Genomic DNA, 18,682 nt, shown 5'->3' on the forward strand with positions numbered 1-18,682 from the left:
CCCCCCGGCCCCGCCGCCTCCTCCCGCGCGCCCTCGCCCCGGGAGCGGCCGGGCGGGACGGGCTCGGCATCGTCCCCCCATCGCTGCGCGGGGCTTTCCCCGCCGGGCGCGGGACCGCGGGGCGGCGGCGAGAGCCCGCGGGTGGCGCGGGAGCGGCCGCGTTTTCCCCGGCAATGGGCGTGAGCGCGGAGCAGCAGCGCCCGGCTGGGCGCCGCCGCGGCGGTCCTGCCTCCCGCGAGGGAGCTCGGCGGGGACGGGGCGCGGGGGCGGCGTTGCAGGGCACCGCTGAACAGCCCTTTGGCCCTCCGGGGAGGCGTCCCGCCCCCGGGTGGCTTTGTCCCCAGCAGCGATGCCGTGCCGCGGGCAGGGCCGCCCGCAGCCCCCGGCAGCGCTGCTGTCCGCAACAGGCTGGTCCCGCCCGCAGCCCCAGCGCATCCTGCCCGGGAACAGGCTTAGGGGTTTTAATGCAAAGATCCCTGCAAAAGACAGAAATCTCACGAAATTTTGTATTATGAGAGAAAAAGGAGTACTCTGTCTGCTGGGTGACAGCAGGACTTGGGAGAGGCCCACTCTTGTCCAAGCACCCTTGACTGTTCTGCCTTTGTGGCTTACCAGAACCCTTCCCAAAAGTGCCCATAAACAGGTGAACTCGGATGGATGTAGAATTTCAGGGCGTTTGACGTAACTATAGTTTCCTAAACATTCATGTGGGAAAGCTGCATACATTTTAAAAGTTCGTAATGTGCACTGGGTATGTTTCAGTGTGCTTGGGAGATGAAATGGCAGAGATGGGAAGATAGCATGTGAAGTAGGAATTTTAGTGGGAGTATGTTCCAGGATTCTGTGGTTTCTGTAAAAGCCAGAGCTGGTAATGATGGATATTTTATAACTATCACATCCTTCTTGCACTCCCTCCCAGACTCAGAAGAGCTGTCGTGCATATTGGTGTTCAGTCGTGTGTTCCTTCACACTTGTCTTCTCTGGTTTATTTCACAAGCCCTCTTGTTGGTTTTTGTTTTGTTTTGTTTTGTTTTGTTTTCCCCAGAACTAGTAAACATTCAAAAATGTGCTTGTAAAGTGTGAGACATTATGCCAGTGTCTGTTAGTTTTCCTATTTTGACTTCATACATTCTGGATCAACTGCGGGCTAACATGGAGCTTAGGGCACAACCACCACAAGCATTGTCTGGGGCACAGAAAGAAGAGTTACAATATTCTGTGCCCATAGCAACCTTTCAGAGTGATCTGGAAATGCAAAAATAATTAATATAGCTTTTTTCCCCAAGGTTTTGATTCCTAACTGACAATAATAGAGATTAGTTAAGAAATTGAGATCATAAGCAGATTGCTGATGGTTGTCAAGTGCTGAGTGCAGTTGCTAGCTCCTGTGACTATGACAGTTGTAATACCTACTAACAATTATATTGCCTACAAATTTAGTCAAGGATTTATATTCCAAAACCCAGTTCCATAAATCAAAAACATTTTTAAAGTCTAGGTATATGCAAAAGGGCCAAAAGTCTGTGTAGTGCAGGGAAGGGAAGGAAGACCCCATCTCTGGAAGTATTCAATGTCAGATTGAAAGGCTCTTTGAGCAACCTGATCTGGTTGAAGATGTCCCTGCTTATTGCAGGGGGGTTGGACTAGATGACCTTTAAAGGCCCCTTTCCAACACAAATCATTCTGTGATTCAAAGTTGCATTAAGATGATCCAGAAACTAAGGCATGGCTTTCCAAATGATACATTTAACTGTATGCTGCCTTTACTTGGAGGAGGTCACCTAAAGAAGGATTCTGAAAGAAAGTAAAACTGTTCAGGAGACTTCTGAAAAGTGGAGATCTTCTGATGGGTCTTTCCTGTCTAGTAGGAAAATACTATTTTATAGACATAAATCTGATTACTAACCCACAAAATATTTGGGTACTTTCAATGTGAACAGTTCTTAGATGTTTACAAACTGCACAAAAATCAGGCCAAAATAAATGGGCTATTTCATTGATACACTCGTGATGATTTCAGTTGTACTTACTATGGTGTGAAATTAAGTTCATTTCAAGTGATTGTTTAATGCAATGAGGAAACTACTGCTGGCTTACTTGCTTTCAAGCCCATGATAATCTGTGCTACAGGCATATTATCTTAAATCAAAGAAAATGACACAGTACTATACCCAGTATCCACTGGAGATACCAGTGGGTAAAATGTGATCAATCTGCACATAACTTGTACAGTTTGGAGCTATTTTTATTTATATTGTGTTTCTAACCGTGTAATAGCAGCTACCGCTATCAGCCTCATTTTTATTTTGAGGAATTGGTGACCTAAGCTGTGCTAAGCCATGACATAATGGGAGAAAGAAAATTAAATTACTAGGGAGAGAGATGAAAAGCTAGTGAGAGGAGTGCTGTTATAGAGCGCTAACTTTTTACAAATACTAAATGCAACAGGTACATACAATTTCAAGTACATTTCCCAAATCATACTAAAAGGCCAGCAGCTAATTTTATTTGCACCACAAAAAGCTCAGTTTTAGGTGTAGAATGCCACTTGTGACCCCAACAACTTCTTCCTGTGAGCAAGGGGCAGAGCCTTAGTTTATTGGTGCTCTGAAACCCTTGGGAAGGGAAATTTACACTAGAATATGGGACACTTTTTCACTACTATGGTTAGGAAATTAATTTTCTTAAACAATTTTAAGGTGGAGGATTCTAGTTCTTGTTGTGCAGTTTACATTTTCAAGTGCTCAGTCTCACAACCTAGTGAATCACTTTTACCTGATACAGACCCAAAATCTGCTGGAGTCAGCTAATTCTTTCCACTTGGCAAGAAGGTGGTAGCACTTTTACATAGCAGGTGGAATCTCAGCAGGGCAACTCTAGTTTCACTTTGATGAGACATCCTGCCACCTGTTTCAGAAGTTCCTCGGAGTAGCAACTTGAGTTACAATGGAATGTAAAGGTATTTTGGCTTTTTCCCCCAAATACCTGAACACATACTGAAGTCCACATTTAAACCTTCCTAGAAACAAAATTTTACTTTGGTGAACTTTTTCTTTCTCTGTGCAATGTTAACAAGTTGTCTCTTATTCTTCACTATCTCTGAACCCCAGAGACATAAAGCAGTCTTAATGGATAACAACAGCTCCTCAAAAAAATACCTTAAATCCTTATCCCTTTATATGAAAGGTACCCTCATCCCATCGTATGATGGCCTCAAAAACTTTAGAAACAAATTCCACTTTTAGCTATCTTATTAGTAAAAGTAAACTTGAAAGGAAGAATCACCAGAGCTGGAAGGGATGTTAAAAAGTACTTCTCAAGTTAATTTGGGGTGGGGTTTTAAGTGTCCGTTTGGGGCTTTGGTTGCCTTAGGTTTTGTGGACACTTTTTATTTATTTCAGTATTACTGTACCTTGGAAATACTTCACTTATAAAGACGTCCAGTTCTCCAGGTGACACCAGAGCTAAACCACACACTTACCTGAATCCTCCTATATGCAGCTTGGTGCTGCAAACTGGCTTTACTTCATACCAGCTATTCTATATTACCTGTTGCAGACCACTGTAAAATGGTAGAAGTCAAGGACCACTAAAACTAAGATCAGAACAGGAGAGTGTTACAGGTATTTTTCTCTTTGCTTACTATAAAGAATAATACAGTTTCTAGCATAATTTATCCAAGCTTTGTTTTGTCATATGAAGTAGGAAGAAGACATGGGTAGGAACAGCTCAAGAACCAGTATATTTAAGAAACAAATGTAGAAATTACATTTGAAAAAAATGGAACTGGAGTGGAAGGGTGTTACACCTTTGTCCCTCTTAAATAACGACTGTATATACAGGGGAGGAGGATGAGTTGGGAAAAAAAACACAAAAATCTAAATCGGTTAATTTTTCCTCCATGTAGAAGTCAACATTCTATGAGTACCCAGACACTGCACCAGTCAGGAAACTGCAGAAATGCAGCCGTAACATTAGAATTACAGAAAACATGTCACAAGGGTTAAAGGAAATTCAAGACACAATAGCAATGAGATAACAGAAACTGCCAATGTTACATAAAACTTTTTTTTTAAAAACAATATCTAAGACTATTACCAATCATTTAATATAAAACCAAATTTCCTAAATTCAAAAGAACACTTTAAAGGATCCATCGAGTGTTTTCTTTCTAGCCCTCAGAATTTTTCCTGCTTTTTCCATTGGTTTGAAATCAGATCTTGTACTTATTAGGTCTTCAGGTAGAAAAGAATTTCAAATACTTGAACCATGCCCCATCCCCCCCAAGTTAGTAATGTTGCAAGAGAAGTTTTAAAACATTTTAACTAAGACTTATATCCGTGTCCATGAAAGGGTATCAAGAAAACCTGAATTTATTTCTCCTTTTCCAGGAAATACCAGCAGTACAGCCAGTCATTGTAAGTGCACTACAAAACAATGGTTCCTCCTCTGTGAAAAAAAAACCAAAACCAAAACAACCAAAACAAACAAAACAAAAAATCTGAATTACTGAGGTATAGTCCTGTTAAAAGATGTGAGACAGTGCTTCACCATAACACACAGAAGTACTTGCAGCTGCAGAGCAACTCAACAAACTTTTCTGTCCCATTAACCAAACCACTTTCAGTTTCCAGCTTGAAGCAGGTGAAACCATAACAACTATTGCACAAGGACTGTTTTATCTGTATCCAAAGCATTTAAATAAAGTGTTTATATGAATCAGGGCAAACTTATTCTTTCTTGACACTTCCACATTTACAATTCTTCTTTTTGAATTCTGGTGGGACTTGATGTGGCATGTCAGTTTGTTGCTGTCTATTTACTGGTTTTATTGCAGGCAAAGGCTTAAAGGTCAAAAGGAACAAAGGACAAACACAATTAAAATGTGCTAGGTGGGTCGTGTAATCAAAAAATCATATTGTGGATGCTCATTAAACCTCAGAGATGCCTATGGTTATGTGGAAAATACGGCTGCACTGTGATATCTCTTCTGGGGGAATGAAGCAGGGACAACTTCACTAACAGCAGCAGTGTGTGTGTCTCAGCAGAACAGAGATGATACATGCATTACATTGGAAAAACAGTCATGTAAATACAAAGGCAAAAGGATCTTCTCCATGTGTACATTCTTATTTTAAATTGAGCCACAAGTAGTACAGATGTGCAAACACGATCATTTGTCCCTGCAGATGAGTAAGTAAAATACAGATTATTCAAAACTATTTGATTTGGATTATCCAAAACTATTCACAGTAAAAGCTACTTCAGGATTTAAATCCAACAATGTAACTTGCATTACAAGCTGGATGAGCTGCAATGTAGACACTGACGCCTGAAGCTGGCCCTGCACTTCCCACTTTAGGATCTCATTTCAGTTGCTGACAGCAGAAATACTTGTTTTCTTAAACTGTCAGCTACTTGGGCCAGCCTTTTTAAAGCTCTGTCCCTTTTGTCTCAAGTGCCTTAAGTTTTGGAGTGAGAGTTCTAAATTTGTCAGGATTCTGCTGGTAAAAAAATGTGCCTTCTGTAAGGAGCAAGGGGAGGACATTACTTTAAAAATCATATTTTTCACACCCTCAGAACTGCCATATAAACAAATTGAGTTTTGCAACTAGATTTTCTAATCAAATTTTCTGAATATGTTAATGGATATGGCCTGATCTTTTAGTGGGACCTAATCTGAAACTGAATTTCTGGTCTAGTTGTATATGGAGACAAAAAGAAAGAAGTCCTCTCTCTCATGTTTCACATCATATCCATGCATTTCTTATTCCTGGAGGAGCTGGGATATCCTTGCAGACAGACAAATTCATCACTTTTTCTACTGCAAAATACTAGAAGAAGAAACATTTCTAGAGCTGAGTAGTAATTACTAACTTCTAAATATGTTAATGTGGTATTGCTAAGATGTTAATTGCTACAATATTCAAGGTTTCCTTGCTCAGATTTATTTTATAAGAACTGAATGCAAGGCACTCAAAAGAGTGCTGGTGTCTACACTATTTTCATAGTACATTACAGCTGTATTAATTCTCTCTTCTGGACTTTTTTCCCTCTATGGAGGAAATGCACTTGTTCATCACCAGCACATTTTTATGTGAATATTTCCTATCTTTACTCAGCTCCTATTTCTGCCACAAGAGGGAAGGAGAAAGTGCCGATTTTTTTGAATGCTTGACGGTGCAAAAATGTTTCTTCAGAATAGTTTTTGATTTGTATACATCCAGAGGGGAATAAATAAAGTTACTAGGTTGCCAGTGTTTTTGTACAACAGGTACAAAACTCTTGCTTTAAGATCTTGGCCCTTGAATTTGGGTTCTTGCTAACTTGCAGTAATTTATTCCAGATTGATGATTTATCTTTGCATTGGACTGGACATTAAAATTCCTACTTGCTAATTTGCTTCCTCTCTCAGATCAAGTTCCCAATCCCAACAGATTTGTGTAAATAAATTTATCATTTCTTGTAAGATTTTTGATATTGCGATTTAACAATAGCATTATCAGGTAATTTCTAGGTATTCATGGAGAACAAGAACTTATCTGAGAGCCTCATCTGTGTGCTCACAGGGTGTGGTAATTCCATTAGCTTTCCAAACAATGGATTTCCTGTGAAGGTAAACTTACACTCAAGAACAGCCAGGTCTGGTTTACAGCCTGAAATAGAAATGTGGAACATTTTATCTGTGGCTTATAGAGAAAATACTATCAGCTTTTCAAATAATAACCCCAGCTGTCTTGTTTCTCAGCATGGCCTTTGCAAGAGGTTTATGCACACACTTTCAAAGAATGAGCAGCCAATAAAAGATGTGCTGGAGAAGGACAGTCTGCAGCACTAGCCTGGCATGTCACATGAAACTGTGCTGAGTTGTGGACATAAATACTTCTGTAAACTAAAACCAGGCAAGACAAACACATCTTATTCAATTAAGCTTTCATTAGACTCAATTATTTTGTTTTGCTTTTGACTAATTTATGTGAATTTATTATTACATCAGTAGCTGCAATTGAAATAGTTCTTAAATGTCCCAAGGGCATTTCATTGTTATTGCATCTATCAGTATTTGGCGCCAATGGAAAAACAGCTAATAAGCAAGCAAAATCAATTTATCGGTGCAATTTACTTACCAGCCCATTCTCACGTCACATGTCCCACATGTAACTTGAAGGACCAGTTTTTCCTTCCATTAGCAAGTACATTAAGAAAAACGATCTACCTCCTAGCAAGTGCCAGATAAACCAGATACTGTACCCCTCCTGGAAATTTAAAAGTTATGTGCAGGGCCTTCACTTGAATTGCATTCCCGTTTCTAGCAGCATCGGCACAAAACAAAGATTGTGGCTAACAATTAAGTATAAAGCATGGCTTCATATCTCATGAAATAAAATAAACTCCCCACAGTCACAGAGAAGAAATAAAGCCTTCACTTCCACCAGCTCTTCTACAACTGAAGCAAAATATCTACTTGCAGCACTGGAAGTGAGTCTTGCTACAGTGATAGTTGTACTCAAGACTTAATTTCTAACTTATTAAACTGCATTATCCCTGGAGAAAAAACAAAAAAAAACAAAAACAAAAACAAGCAAAACAAACTCCAGATGGTTAAAAACATACCAGGCTCTTTGCTGGGAATGAAAGGCTGTAGGGAATGAAGGGCTGTTGTGAGCAAGCTACTCTGGTATGCCCGTCTGTGTTGTTTCTCCACCAAATGCCAAGGTTGTTTAAGGTTTTGCTTCTAACATCCAGCATTCCCACTTGGTGGCAGCTCCCTTAGTGTCCCACTGTAACCAGAAAGCTGTCAGCAAGTGGAGAGAAACAAAGCTTTTGTCAGTAATGTTCAGAGGCACTGCACTGTTGCTAGGCTTCAGAACTGGCTATCTCATTTCTTCTTTTTCCCTGGATTCTTTTGATAAGCAATTTACTTCTAACCTTAAAGAAGGAAAGCGATCCATTATAGTTAGAAAAGACAAATAATTAAGATTTCTCTAGTAATTTTGAAAAATGTTATATTGCATGATATGAAGAATTGAAACAGTTTTCATTGCTAACCTTTGACCTTTCTTGAATTAACATTCAAGTGATTATTTCAGAGCACCTCTAACAATCAGCCAGGAGGGGTTCAACACCAGTAATATACAGGTACACTTTTTATAAAGTCTGGTAGTTCTTAGATAAAGTATTTAAGCATTGCTTAAGGCAGCCATCTCTCCTCAGTTGTGCCAGATTAAGCTGACCTGTTGCAATGCCTTTTAGCAACACAAAAAGCAGCAGGGCAAGGCCCAGGTTAGGACCTGGTTGCTACTGAAGGCAGTTACTGACCTGGCCAGTGCTGATGCAGGGCTAAAAGATCCACTTTTGCTTTCTAAGCAAATATGTGTTTGGCTGCTGTAGTAGTCCTTATTTGCACTAATCATAAGCTCTCTATTGTATGCAAGCTTTTTCCAATTCTGAGGTAAAACTTGGATTTGAAGATGGTGCATGTGTAAGATTAAAATTTATTTTATCAAAAATGGTAACACAAAACTTTAATTTGCGCAAGGAATCGAGAGAAGTGGTTTACTAATTTGAGAGTTATGCCCAAAAGTCTGCAGTACGTAATAAAGATTCCTACCTCATAAGAACTCAAAGTGGATGAGCCTCTTTTTGTGCTCTTCCCTTTCCATGAATGCTGCAGATGGTAGATAGACTGAGCTAGAAATGCATATAACATCTATCTAGTCTTATCTTAGCAAAGGTAAACCAGAATTCCTTCTTAATTCCGCCTAACTGAATTTACATTTACAGGGTGGGCAAAGAGCTACGGATAAATTGCAGCATTTACTCCACCCTCTGTGATGGCTAGGGCAGCAAAGAAATCTTACAAAGCCAACATGGTCTACATTTATATTGTGTTCAAATAAGACTTGCTATTTGTTTGAACTCAAAGAGTTGCCTCCAGGGAAGAGTTGAAGAAAGCTTAGCTCCTCTGTCACTGGAGACATCAATGATGAAAAGTTTACATAATCTTTTACAGACATATTTTAATACAAATTATTACTTCTTTTTGATGTTTCTATTTCCTCTTGATCCTACAGCCAAGTTCATATTTGATAACAGAAATAGGAGTGCCATGAGAGAGAACTGGTAAGAACTGACATATGTAGATACAGCTGAAACACTGACGAGCCAAAAACACGTTAATGGCAGCACAGATCTTGGAGCAGCAAGATTTATATAGCAGGATTTAATCATTCCAGGGTTCCTCTATAGCGATTCCATAAAGGATGGTCACAAGCCAGGAAGCCTTCAGACCTGTAGTAATTATTATAAGCTTATTTTTTATTATTTTCTCTTTCACACTTCAAAAACACAAAACTTTACATAGCTAAAATAATGCAATTAGATAATTAAACTGTATTATTATGAAATACCTATATATGTGTTTCCAGTTACTGCAAATGTATCATTCAGTCAAAACCCAAAAAAGGATTTGGATGAATAAGCAACTTAGGAGTATTTTCTAAAGGCAGAGTCCTAGAGGGTGGCCAGCAGTAACTCATGGAAAGAAATGTGTGTGCCCATCTGACTGACATTATATTATACATGTCCAGGGTGAGCAAAGCAGCTTCTGTTCCCACCTAAACAAATGATGCAGGTCATGTCTCATCTGCCAGTGACTTCTCTGAGTTCTGTGTGGCAGTCAGCCATACCTCACTCTCATCATCAATACAGCCGTAAAAATATATGCAAAACCTTTGACCATTTCACCTCTTAAAAGAGTAGAGCTGTTCTTGTTGGCAAGTTTCTAAATATTCTGAATCAGAACATGCACATGTAAAAGAAGATTTTAAATCTCTACTGTAATAGTTTGAAATGTTTCAAAATATCCACTGGCATGAACAAAATAGCTGCTATTGCCAGAAATTATTATTGGTCGCTAGTGGAGAGAAACTTTCATGCTATTCTGTTACTCTGAATGTGGGTAGTCTCCTTTCAACAAGAAAGAGAAATATGTGAAGTGGCTGGAAGATAAACATGTGAAGTGGCTTTTGCTAGTTTTTATGGATAATCATGCAATTCATGCAATCTGCTTTTCAGTAAGACCAACTGCTTCTTTGGGCTGAGGTACCTATGAGCTTCACCAGCACTGTAAAACTGATCTGGATTTCCTGTCTTGAATCTTTTTTTTCAATCCACTCTTCTCCAACTTATTCTGTCCAGATTTTAAATTTGGTTTTTTGTCTACTTTTGAAATTTTGTGCCAAGTAAGTGGTAAAACTCAACTCCATCACACTGATGGGTGCGTTGGAATGGCGTGCTGGAATATATAGCTGTAGTGTAGCTGTGGCAGGGCAGCTGCACAAAACCTGTCACATTTTGTATGCATAACCTGGCAAGATAAACCCAGTGTTAGATATACCTTGCAAAGGCAGACAAATATGGTTACAGTAGATGAACTGGAATGAGGATGTTTCTCCTATCAGCTCTGCTGTTGATTTGTTGTGTGAACTTTGATCACTTTATTCATCATTACCTTTCCTGCTCTCATCTGCAGAATGGTGAGATAACAACTGTCTCAAAGGCAGTGAGCCAACATGTGCAGAAGAGCTCTGAAATCATCAGATAGAAGGTGGCTCTCACAGGACAGCAATGGGATGTATCAATACTGATGCTACAGTTTCTTTTTAAATAATATCGAAGGCTAGATTTTCATCAGAATTATTGCAGTTTTATTTTGCTGTTGGCACGACAAAGATGTTCTTTTATTGGTATCTTGGGGAGGTTAATTGCATTGGAGTGTTTTGTTTTAAAGTTCAAACCTTCAGTGAATGCAGGTGAGCTGCTCTTTTATCATAAGATTTCATCACACACCCTGTTCCTGGGGGCTGTTTCTGGCTGTTAACAGTCCTATTGGTTCAAATTTTATTGCAGTAGGTTTTATATTCTCTGGTATTGCCACCTCTCTTCAACTCTTGAACTCTTACAGACACCCACCCTATGCAGGCTCTGAATGTAGGTTTTATTGAATGGGTGAAATATTTACTGAGCTGTAATAAGCCCCATACAGTGCTCAGTAAATGACACTTGTACATTGTTTTGGAAAGTGCTCTGAGATCCTGCAGGGTGAGCAGTTGAAAATACTCCCTGCTACACAGATGGTGTTGCATAATGGACCTCAGGTACTACAGAGTCAGTTTAGAAGTCAAAAGAAAATATAAGGCCACACTTCCCAAAATGCTGCTGTGTGCACACCAAGGGAACACTCTGTGGCTACCAGCTTTCTAAAGGAAAATGTCAGAAATGTGGACACAGAACAATATAAGTATAATGCCAGTGTTCATTTAAGTATGAATAGTGTCAAGCTCCATGCAGCTTTTTTCACCTGGCACACTGTGTGCATTTTTAAATAAGGTTTCACAAATTAGATGACCATGTAGCACAGAAGGCAGTTCGTTGCAGGAGGCTAACCAGCTTAATTCCAGCTAATGGTATGCTTTTGGCAGTAATTTTATAAGGAACTGGTCCTTTTCCTTGACATCAAGAGGAAGATATGGCCCAGAATCCACACTGAAGGGTGTGAGTGACAAGTAGTTTAGAAAAGGTTTACATCCTGTGCCATAATTTAGGGAAACTGGTAGAAAATATTATTATTTGATAAATCAGCTGATTGTATAAGTAACTAAGAGACAGCAGCATAGGCCCTGATGTCCCAAGATGGCACTATGAAATAGCGCAGAAGTAGTGAAATTATTCTGGAAGTGTTGGAAATTATAGAATCTCTTAATAATTTTAGTTAATGGTTTTAATTAACTTTTAAATTAATTCTTTAAATTAATTATAACCAATATGAATTTTAATTGTAAATAGTGTGTCATTCTTAAATTACTCTTAGCCAGCATTTAGCGAAGTTGTCATAAGCAGCTAATGTGGGAATACAGCTTGGGAAAATTACTGAAACTTTAAGTTTTGCTAAGCTAACCTTGATAGGCTTCAATGAACAAGGCCTGGGAGAGAATGATGTATTGTTGAAACTGGATACAAGAAGCACAGAATTTATGGACTACAAGGACATTTTTCAGAAACCAGAAGATAGAGAAGAAGTTAACAAGGACTCAGCATATATGTGTTGAAAAGTCCCTACCTGGGAAAAAGGTACTAAAAAGACTGAAAAATGTAAGCTAATTAGCATGAGAAGTGAGAAATCAAAAACCAATAAAGGACAGAATACTAATTAATGAAAGAAAATGATGTAATTTAGAACCAATGAACATTAATTTCTTTGTTTGCTAAAAATGTATGAATAAGTGAATGAGTTTTGTATCTACATTTGTGTAGAGGCCAGAGTTTTGTTGGCCACACACACACCTGCTGGCCAAGAATAAAGTAATGCCTTACTCACTAACACTAAAAAGACAGTGGTAGAGGGTTTTATTTATCCCGACATCTTTGGAGGATTTGGTAACTGAAACATCATTCAGCTTCAAGAGCTCTGCCTGTACTGTGACTTGCTGTAGCCTCTCAGCATTCCCTTGTGTCTTCTGAAAACAATGCTGAAGGTTCCCTGTAAGCTGAGTCTAATACAGCAGTGGCAGAGAAACGTACTTACTCTGCTTCAGGAACACAGAAATGTATTTCATATTTCTTCAGTGCACAGGAATTGTACAATGTGTATTTTATAGAAAAGCCCAAAAAGGATCTGCAACTAGCAGTTATCAAATAACCTGTCTGCCACAGCAAATGTCTCCATTCACTATTCAGTAATAAAAGGCATTTAATTAATTAAGTGTGAGAGTCCATATCCCTGGTCAACCTTTAATTTCATTGCTTTAGCAAAATCACCTGGTTAAGACTGGACATCTGTATCTCTGAAGGAGCAGAAACTAAGATATGGCAGCAAATTCTTCAGGTTGTCACCTTCTACACAAAGTTTACTAGGCCAAAAAAAAGCTAAAATCCTTTTTCATTAAGGCATAAAATTGGCTCAAAAGGCAACAAGGATTGACAGAGTTGTTTTATATCTTAAGTGTGAAATACAGTTTGTCAACGTGGTTTGAATGTAGAAGTCAGTTATCTGACTTGCTTCCTGTTAAATGCTATCTTGTTCAGAAATTGTAAACAGACTCTTTATTGCGTGATTTCCTCAATGACTGCTCAAACTATTGAAAAAGTGCATACATGTAGATCAAAGTTAATAGTTATATACTGAATTTTTGTGAAAGAATTGTGATCTCCAAAGCATAGCCCAGCTATGAGCTGTGTGTGCCAGTTCCTTGGGTGGTGCTTGGACTATTCCAACACTGCAATGCTAATATTCCCTGAAGCTCTTGCTGGCAGTTTTAAGGCATGATGTAATAAATCTCTTGAGGGTGGAATGCTGCCCAGCTCTGAGGTAGTTTGCTTGGTTTGGTTTTGATTTCTGCACAAACAATTTGCATGTTGATTTTTAACGTGGTAATTAAAAAGGCAGACTGTGCCTACACCTTTTCCTGTTTCTTCCACAGATTCCTTGAAAAAAGCATTTAGTCAGCTTCACTTTGTTTATTTTATGATCTTTCTTTGTTTCATTAAAGTTCACATTTAATTTGAATGCTACTGAATATTTCTTTTAAATGTGCACAATTTAAAAGACTTTTCATTTACAGAGGTTACTCATCTATGCCAGTCACTTGTCAGACTTGCATTGAAGTATTCACTATTGAAATATGCTGTGTTCTCATACTACCCATGGAATAAGTTACATAAGGCACTCCTAAAGTATATACTGTTTCCATAGCCCAAATTCTCACCAGAGCAGTAATATCAGATCAAATTCAATTGGCAAGTAGGCCTAAGTCCAAAAAGAAGAAAACACAGTTCTACTTTGTTTTAAACAATTCTCTTTATCATTTAATTCTGTACAGAGATTATTTTGAGGATTTAGATCATTGATTGTTTTTAAGGTAGGCTACAAAAGTTGTAGAAATCTTCAAATACCTGTTGAATTTACACCATCATCAATAAACAGAAAGGCAAATCCCCAGTGACAACTTCATTTGGTCTAAACAGACAGAGCTTCTTCTTTGAAAACAGAAAATTTACAGATTTGCACCATTCCAGAATCAGACATAGGTGTACACAGAAATATACAGAAGTTAAATATTTCTGTGCAATAGAAGTTGTGGAGTCAGCTGTTGTAAAATCTACCAAACAATTTCTAGTATGAAAGGGCAAAAGGGTGTAATCTAGCAGTAATACTGAAAGGCAAAAGGAAATATTTCCACTTAGAGCATGATTTAAATTAGTTAGGGCTCCCAGGTCTGGAAAAGAATGGATTGGATTGGATTGGATTGGACTGGATTGGATTGGATTGGATTGGATTGGAGGAGACCTTACAAATCATCTAGAGAAGAGGCTGGCAGCAGCCAGGTTCAAAGCAAACAAGAAAGGTAATTTTTCATGTGACACTGAAACTTTTTGCCACAACTGCAGATAGTAAAGCTCACATGGGCACAAAGAGAGGTCTTCTAAGGGCTACTTAAGACTCCCAAACAACATTCAGCCCTAGGAGAGACAGCTGAAAACAGCTGGAGTACAGGAATGTATTGGGAGAAAGGTGTAATTCCTGCCTGCCTTGTGCTTCTTTCCTGGGCCTCTCTGTGTGGCCAGTGCTGGACATGGCTCACTGGGCTAGCTGGGCCTTTTGACTGACGCAGTACACCCAGTACAGGTTCTTAGATGAGACAGGTTCTTAGGTGAAAACATCAGTGGTGAATTTCAGAGTAAATGAAGCCTTACCTCCTCAACTCCATGTAATAGTAAGCTTAACCATCTCTTCCTATTCTAGAGCAGCACACTACCAAATCAGCCTGTTTTTCAATTTGTTGCTAAATCAGCCCTCACAGCATGGCAAAATCTGGATATGCTAATTTTTAATCAAATAAATTACCAACAGGTGCCAATTTGAAATACCAGCAAATACACAGCCTAGTAGTCTGACATCTTCACACTCTGGCTAACTGATTTCTCTGTAACCCCCAAGAGTTAATCATACTTTATATGATATACAGGACACATAACTGCTGGTATTAAAAGGTGTCACCACCGTGAATTTATATTGGTTACTTTTTTCATGACTGAGTCATGCAATCACTCAAACAATGACAAAAAACTTCCTTGGTGGTGTGGTATAAAATCATCTTCAAATACTAACAGGAGAAAGAGTGAAGAAGGATAAATAATTATTCTAGGAAAGCTTTGGTTTGGTTTTTGTAAATGCACTGGGACCGATTTTTCAAATTTGATTCAAATTTGATTTTTGTTCAAATTGCTTTACTTGTAAAGTGAGGTGACTCCATCATCACAAGTCCTGCTGCAGAGTGTTCTGGGGAAACCATTAACACACTAACAGGGACTAATGGGCTTGTCCACAAGGGGTAATCAGTGCACAATAAAGCAGGAGAGAAATCCAAAGCTTCTGAGCCATCTTGCAATAATTATTATAGTCTATTTTCACACACAGGAAAAAAATAATGCCACACTATCTTATACCTGACAACTTAGACTTATACAAAGTCATAAGTAAATGACTGACACTGTGAGAAATATCATGGTCTCTCTAACTGCTAAAAAACTTCTCTCTATTGTCTAAAAATCATCTTTAGTCACCTGAAGTCTTTCCACTTTCATGCACAGAAAACATTGTAGTTGCCCATATGAGGCACTGGACAGAGGTTATTTTAATAGGAAATTTTGCATATAATGAAGAAACATTTTTCTTTGGAATACATGTGCAGCTATTAACTGTAAAGTTGGGGGGACTGTGCTAGGGTTGACTGGAAGAATACACAGGTCTTTGAAAGTCATTGAGCTTTTCTTCCACAGATCATTCATCCACAAGTGGCATATCCATGAAGAAGCACAGTGGTTCGTTGGTTAGTAAACTGCACAAGAAGAGTACCAAGAACATCTAGCAACAGCACAACACTGAATTTGCAGCACTAGGAATAGGTAGACCAGATCCGCAAAGTCAGTCTTGATAGGTGAGCTTGCCTTTGCAACTCTGGGTGAGTTTTCAGGGGAGCTGCAGACTCAGTATCTGTCTTCCGGCAGGTTTATGAGATGAACAATTTCCATCCAGTGTGTGTGCTCAGACACATATGCACTCTGAATAAACACATCGCCCACAGACTCTACAGTGCCTTTTGCAAGTATCATCAAAATCAACTCAAAATCTCAAAATGGAGATTGCACAAAGAGATGTTGTGACAATAATGAAGCAGGTTCAGTGGTCCACCTGGTCCACGCACAGTGATCACATGTTCCTAAACAGCCCAGACACAAACAAGAACAAAACAAACTGTGGATTAAATATTTTGCCCTTCTTCTCGTAAAAGCTGATAGGGACCTTAATCTTACTTGCATTTATGAAAGAATTAAAGCCATTTCAGTAATTTCACATTTCATTCAGTATCCATTTTCAGGTTAGTTATCAAGTAAAATCAGTTTTTCAGAGTAGATTCTGTTAAAAGCCTCCATGAAAACCAGCACTATATCTTTACTGTTTAGATGGGCTTGGCTTATTCTTGTTCTTGCTCAGACTGTAAAATAAAACAGGAGCTTACTGGGATGCAGTGCTGTGTATATGTGGGGAGTTTATTATATCCTTTTAGCAATGTTTTAGTCCTAAATTCTGAATAGACACTTCATCTTATTACAGCTCTTTGTAGGATTATGGACCGGAGAACCCTTGTTTTGAAAGAAATATATGGCAAGCAGGCAAGGCAAAATACTGGCTTAAATACTGTAAAGTGCCATTGAGTTCACCTCATTTGGCAACATCTTTCAACAACCCTGGCTGCTGTTTGTAGCAATAGTTATTAGTTATCACGTTTCCTACAGTGTCTTAATGTATTATATTAATACAGTAATACATGTGAAGAAGACAAAGAAGGGCTCATTGACAAAAAGAAAGATAGAGGTAGTAAGCAAGAGGAGAACTGGTCACAAACTACTGGGTCACAAACTGAGGAGATGAAATACACACAAGGCAGAACTCCACTCAAAGAGACAGAGCTGCCTGTGAGAGAAAAACCTACTGTAAGGAATAACGTAAAACCAGACACCCAGACAGCGTTTCTTCATGGAGTCAGAAGTCCAGGCAAAGAGTTTGTATATCAAGTTTTCTTGTATGTACACCAAAATAAACCACAAGCAATTTTGTATAGATAATTTCTGGCTTCCTCTAGCATGCATGTTAATTACTGCAAGTGTTTTTAATTAATCAGAATTTTAAATATGGAAAACATGCTTTATGCAATAGGAATGGGGTTCTACAGAAGCTTAAGCTTTCAACTACTCAAAGTTCAACATAAAAAGGTTGTGTTCCATTTTAATTTACTATTCAGGGCTTGACTATAATTTTGTGCAAACAGGCAATGAGGGACCACTAAAATGCAGCTAGTCCTGCTGGCACAGCCCTGCAATGAATTTAACATAAAGGTCTGTTTCTCTAATGCTAATTTAGTGAGGCTATAACCTGAAAGCAGAAACAGATTTAAATGAGATAATGGCAGAGGTTTACGCTGCTTTTATTTTCTGCTACAGAAGATCTGGGGAAAATATTCCAGCTAAGTGGTTGCATTTCACTCAATTTCCTGGATAAATTTTATTGAATAAAATCCAACAAATTTAAAAGGAAATGCCAGAAAATTGAAATCAACAACAAACAGAAAACTGAAGAAAAGCAAAATAAATCAAGTGAGGAAAGGTTTGGCATTTAATCCAGGGGCGAGGGAGATTTTGTGAAGACTTAAGAATTTAAGGCAATAAGGCAAGTATGCTTATTGACTGTTTTCACTAAAAGGATCTGGAGGAAAGAATGATCATCATGACGTCTGAGGTACAAAATCAATGCTATTGAGATGACATGAATCAATTTACCCTTTTCTTCCAGTAGCTGATTCAGTCTGTCTGCAGTGTCTGCTGGATTCCTCTTAAAATGTTCATTTTAAGAAGATTCTCATCTTCATACAAAATATGTAGGCCTAATTTTATTTTTGTTTAACTATGTTTATATGCGCCCATAATTGCTTCCCCTTTCTCCTGTGTGTTTCATACAGTTAATGTTTCCTGTAACTAAAGTAGGCACTTTTTAACTACTTGCCTGCACAGACTCTAGAAAAACAGCGGTCTGAAGAATCTCTCTACACTTCACTGCAATTACCTAACCATTAGTATTAGGCTCAACTGCTACCCACTTCCATAAGCTATTTTATCATAGACAGATAATTTCATAGTTCCCTACAAGCAGCGCGTAAGAAGCAGATTGTGACTTAACAGCAAATAACTATTCGACCAAAACACTAAAATTTGATGGCAATTACATGAACAGTAGTACATTACAAGGCAGCCAGCTATTACAAATTTAAAGCATAAACTGCTCTCCACAGAATAGGTTTTGACACATATATTACATAGTATTTTGAGAAGCTTTCTTTTTCTAGACTGACATAAAGACTAAAATCCAGGTTAAAAAAAAAATATTTCAAAACTCTAAACCTATTGGTTAGAACTGAGGTTATTGCCTGTCAAGTATGATGTGCCCATTTATCTCATGTTAGTGTAAGAGCTATGGTCTGATCTGATGGTACACAAACAGGCTGCAATTTCCTTGCTCCTATTTACTTGATTTCCTTTTGCTCAATTTAGGTATGAAACTGGGAGC

At 38.6% G+C, this 18,682-nt stretch overlaps 1 long non-coding RNA gene across 1 annotated transcript in view; it reads left to right on the forward strand.

Moving 5' to 3' along the window:
• The window catches only part of LOC121669586, a 29,603-nt gene that overhangs the window by 689 nt on the left and 10,232 nt on the right, over positions 1 to 18,682 (forward strand). The gene's annotated exons all lie outside the window — the stretch shown is intronic.

The sequence above is a fragment of the Corvus kubaryi genome, unplaced genomic scaffold (assembly GCF_017639235.1).
Source record: "Corvus kubaryi isolate FWS band 111438036 unplaced genomic scaffold, C.kubaryi_AGA036_p1.0 37392, whole genome shotgun sequence".
NCBI classification, from domain to species: Eukaryota; Metazoa; Chordata; class Aves; order Passeriformes; family Corvidae; genus Corvus; species Corvus kubaryi.